This window comes from Triticum urartu, chromosome 2A (genome assembly GCF_056163025.1).
Source record: "Triticum urartu cultivar PI428250 chromosome 2A, HENAU_Tu73, whole genome shotgun sequence".
Lineage (NCBI taxonomy): Eukaryota > Viridiplantae > Streptophyta > Magnoliopsida > Poales > Poaceae > Triticum > Triticum urartu.
This window is the reverse complement of record NC_141874.1, coordinates 115,435,062-115,440,613: the sequence shown is the minus strand read 5'-3', so window position 1 is coordinate 115,440,613 and position 5,552 is coordinate 115,435,062.

Genomic DNA, 5,552 nt, shown 5'->3' with positions numbered 1-5,552 from the left:
AGTAAACGAAATTAGTACAACATAAAAAAAGACCGACATGAATAATAATATGTGTATCACTTAAATGTATCATCATCAAGTACAACATAAAAAAATGTAATACCTGACACTACTAATAATCTCGATCAGTATCATCAATAAATGCATAATCATCATCATCACTATAATCAATGACGGGCTCATAGGGTTCATTGGCATCAACATGTGCAAGGCCACCTTGACGTAATCGGTCAAGCATTGATAGGTCATCCGCAGCAGTAACCTCTTCTTGTTCCGGCTCTTCTTGTTCCTCCTCTGGGGTGATGTCGGATTCATTGTCGCTGTCTACTTCAATGTTTTGGGGTGAAGTATAGCGGTTCTTGAAACGCTTTTTGGAAAGACGTGTCTCTTGGAAGAATTCTCCTTCATATGTGTCTGGGTTAATGTGAGGTTCATAATCCTCTTCCTTTGGGGGAGAAAGTCTAGCACGTGGCGGCACTTCATAAACGACATCCCAACCTTTCAGATTTGGATTAGTTTGGCAGGCCCACGATAGATAGAATACTTGGGTCGCCTGTTGAGCCATAATATAGACATCAGGAACATCTAAATGAGTGCTTTGGTTGATTTCAACTAGCCCTACATGTTCATGAGTCCTTCTAGTCTCCTTTGGCTGAAACCAATAACATTTGAAGACTACGACATACGGTGGATTTTCACCATAGAACAGAAGTTCATAAATTGCTTCAACTCTCCCATAATACTCGGTACCTCCTTCGCCGATAGCAGATACACAACAATTTGTTGACTTTCGGTCGGCCATAGATAGCTCTTTGCCATAGGTACGAAAGCGATACCCGTTGATGTCGTACTTGTCAAATGAACGGACCTTATAGTCAAAACCATTAGCGACTTGTCTCAATTCGGCATCCATAGACTCTGAATTAGCCTACAAGTTTAATATGAAAGGATTGTTGCATTATGCACAAATTAGCGAATGATATGAAATTGTCTAATAGAAGTTACCGTTTGTTTGAACCAAGAGATGAAACCGGGATAGCCACCTCCTTGCTTTGCGAGAAGCTCATACTCTTCGACGGAATCCTTTTGGATCTCCGCTCCATACGAGAATATGGTGACGTATCGACTGTATGACATATCCAGGAATAAGAGTAGTTCAAAGGAAATAGAAGTTGCGAAACAATGTACCGAGAACTTACTCGATGTACGGCCGCACTTCTATCAGGTTGTTGAAGATATACAACGAAATGGTCCACCATTCTTCGTTATCCAAAGATACTGGATGTGAAACACTAGCTGGTGCGAGATTCCCTTTGAATAGGCTGAGGTTGGATCCACCCTTTTTAGGCTCGTCAGCATTGTACCGAGGCTTCGGATTATGCAAATGACGATTTTTGGCTTCGTAGTGCGCTGTTACGAAGTTTGCCGCCTCCTCTGTGATGAATGCCTCAGCCATTGATGCTTCAATTCTACGTTTATTTTTACATTTTTCTCGAAGCGTCTTCTGCATCCTCTCAGTTGGGTAGCACCAACGATTTTGCACGGGCCCCCCCAATCTTGCCTCGGTCGGGAGATGCAAAATCAAATGCTGCATTGGATTAAAGAAGCCCGGTGGAAAGATCTTCTCTAACTTGCAGATCAACTCCGGCGCCAACTCTTCCATTTCTTCTAGCACGCCAGGCGATAGTTCTTTCGCACAAAGAACACGGAAGAAATAGCTGAGTTCTGCCAGTACTAGCCATTCATCCTTAGGGATGAAGCCACGCAACATCACCGGCATTACCCGCTCAATCCATATGTGCCAATCATGACTCTTGAGACCAAATATCTTCAGTTTATCAAGATTTGCTCCCCTCTTTAGATTCGCTGCATACCCATCGGGGAACATCAACTGCTGTTGCACCCACAAGAGAATTTCCCTCATAGCTGGCCCTCCAAGATTGAACCATGCCTTTGGCTTCGTCCAGTTCTGCTTTCCTTTCGGTTCTTTCATGTTTTGTAACGGCCTATCACATAGCGCCTCCAGATCGACTCTAGCCTTAGTATTATCCTTTGACTTCCCATCTATGCCGAACAATGTACCAAAAAGTGCCTCGGCGATATTCTTCTCAGTGTGCATCACGTCGATGTTGTGTGGGCAAAGGAGGTCTTTGAAGAAAGGCAGATCCCATAAGCATGTTTTGTGAGTCCACGCATGCTTAGTATTATACCCCTTGAAGTACCCTGGACGTTGTGGATCTGGCTCGAGAGCGTTTAACTGATCCAGGGTCTGTTGGCCTGTCAATGCAGGTGGTGCAGAGTTTTTGACAACTCCACCCCTGATGAAGTTCTTCTTGTCTTTCCTGAACTTATGGCGAGGATCCAGGAACTGTCTATGCATGTCGAAGCAAGAAAACTTGCAACCGGCCTGAAGCCAACGAAACTCAAGAGCTCCCTTGCATGTGGGGCACGGGAACCTTCCATGCACACACCAGCCAACGAATAGCGCATACGCCGGCAAGTCATGCGTCGAGTACATGTACCAGACACGCATTATGAAATTCCGTTTGCTAAAGGCGTCGTATGTCTTGAACCCATTATCCCAGGCTTCTTGCAGTTCGTCCTTAAGCGGCTGCATGTACACATTCATATTTTTGCCCGGATAGTTGGGTCCTGGAATTATCAACGTCAGGAAAATGTTCTTTCTTTGCATAATCTGTCCGGGGGGGAGATTGAGTGGAAAGACAAATACGGGCCAACAACTGTATTGGGCTGCCGTCATACCAAACACACTGAACCCATCCGTGCTGATGCCGACTCGAGGATGCCTCGGATCTGCCGCTTTGTCAGCATGTAATTCATCAAACTTTTTCCACGCAACACCATCCGATGTGTGTACCATCATCAGATTCCCATCTGCATCTAGTTCGGTTCTTTTGCCTGTTTTGTGCCATGTCATCTGTCTGGCCGTCTCTTCGACCATGAAAAGACGTTGAAGTCTTGGTACGATTGGCATATACCGAAGAACAGTAATGGCGATTTTGGTCTGTGTCTTCTCACCCATACCGTTGTCTACCACAATATACCTGGAAGACTTGCAAATGGGACAATAGTTCAAGTCCGCATAGTCAAGCCTAAATAAGGCACATCCTTTCTCACAGGCATGTATCTTCTCATAGGGAATCTTCAGTGCACGGAGGATTTTGTCCGACTGGTACAGGTTTGCAGGCATTACATGGCCTTTGGGTAGAAAGCGTCCAAATACTGTCATAATTGCGTCATAGCATTCTCTGCCCAAGTTGAACTGAGCCTTCAGAGCCATTACTTGTGAGATGGCATCCAACTGACAAAGCTCAGTGTGCTCGTGGAGCGGACGTTTCGAAGACTCCAACATTTCATTGAAGGCCTTTGCAGATTCCTCCATCTCCTCGTCCGAATCCCGAGCATCATCATAGCCTTGCACCATGTTTTCCATCCCAGTACCATGCTCGTCGGTGCGACGACGATCCACCTCAGCTCGGTCACGTTGGGCAGACTCACCATGAAATGTCCACACCGTATAATCGGGCGTAAAACCACTCTTCTGCAGGTGTTTGCCCATTTCAGCCTCTGTCTTCTTTTCCCAATTGCCGCACCGGAAACAGGGGCACCAGGTTTTCTTTTGGCCATTTGCAAATGCGGCTTGCACAAACCCCTTAGTTTTTGTGAACCATTCAGCGCTCCATTTGTTCTGACCAGTGTGACCGGTATACATCCAAGCACGGTCACTCATCTTGACTTTCAGAGCTACTGGGCACACAACAATTATATATGTAATTCACCATGTATATATTCATCAGTTGATCTACTTTGTCAATTTTATTACGTCCATGCAACCTACACTCTAATAGGTAATGATAGGTCCTAATCCCACCCGTGTATGTGTAGATTGGGTTTATTTTCCCATGCTATGCTCCGGATCCGACGCAAAATTTCGGCAGCACCTCCCCGCTGTTCTCCTGATACACGTCTCTGCAATAAACAGAGAGGATGTGTACCCGGAGAACAACAGGGGAGGCACTGACGAAATATATGCGTCGGATCCGGAGCAAAGCATATGGGAAAACGAACCCAATCTACACATACTCGGGCTGTCAATGGATAGCGTTGGACAATTCGAAAGAATCAAGGTTATATATATGCAAATGCATGAATATTTATAACTATGATGCTTTCGAACGGGAGACACATATTGGTTACGCATACTGATGATTCAAGACACATACATAGCTAGCTATCAAGTTTCAAGACACATACTGTCGGGGTCGGGGTGTGGTGTCGGGGTTGGGGGGTCAGGGGGTCGGGTGTCGGGGGGTCGGGTGTCGGGGTATCGGGGTGTCGTGTCGGGGTCGGGGTGTGATGTCAGGGTGTCGGGGGTCGGGGGTCGGGGTCGGGGTGTCGGGCCGGGGTGTCGGGGTGGCGTGTCGGGGTCGGGGTGTCGGAGGTCGGGGTCGGGGTGTCGGGGGTCGGGGTGTCGGGCCGGGGTGTCGGGGTGGCGTGTCGGGATCGGGGTCGGGGTGTCGGGGGTCGGGGTCGGGGTCGGGGTCGGGTTGTCGGGCCGGGGTGTCGGGGGTCGGGGTCGGGGTGTCGGGGGTCGGGGGTCGGGGTCGAGGTGTCGGGGTGGCGCGTCGGGGTCTTCTTCTTATTCTTTCTTCTTCTTTCTTCTTCTTCTTTTCTTTCTTCTTCTCCCTCCTCTTCCTCCTCCTCCTCCTCTTCTTTCTTCTTCTTCTTCTTCTTCTTCTTCTTCTTTCTTCTTCTCCTTTTTCCTCTTCTATATTGTTCTGTTTTTCAACTTTCTTCTTATTCTTCTTCCTTTTTTCCTTTTTCCTCTTCTTCTACCTCTTCTTCTTTTTTTCAACTTTCTTCTTGTAATAATAATCTAAACCTAAATCTAGCACTAACCTAAACCACTAACCTAAATCTAGCACTAACCTAAACCTATCAATAACCTAATTAAACCTAAACAGCAAAGAAAAACAGTAGAAAAAAAAGCTCACCTTGGCTCCTCTCGGTGGAGGATGGAGGGGGCGGCACGGCCGCAGGGGCGGCGGCGAGCCTGGCTCCGGGGCGGCGGCGAGCCTGGCTCCTGGGCGGCGGCGAGCTCCGGGGCGCGAGGCAGACAGGACGGCGAGCTCCGGGGCGCAGGGGTGGCGAGCTCCGGGGCGCAGGGGCGGCGACCTCCGGGGCGCAGGGACGGCGAGCTCCGAGGCGCAGGGGCAGCGAGCTCCGGGGCGCAAGCCTGGCTCCGGCGCGGGCGACGGGACGCCGAGGCGGTGGCGGGTGATGGGGGCGACGGGCGACGGGGCGAGGGAGGTGGGGCAAGGGGGCGGCGGGGCGAGGGGAGGTGGGGCAAGGGGGCGGCGGTGGGTGGCGTGGGAGGCGGGGCAAGGGGGCAGCGCGGTGGGTGGCGGGGGAGGCGGCGGGTGGCGGTGGTCGTCGGGGAGGAGAGGGAACATAGAGAGATGGGCGGGGTGGGCGCCGTTAGTAACCTAAACGTTTGCCGTCCGCTCCCCTTTGCCGTCCGCTTACTTGCT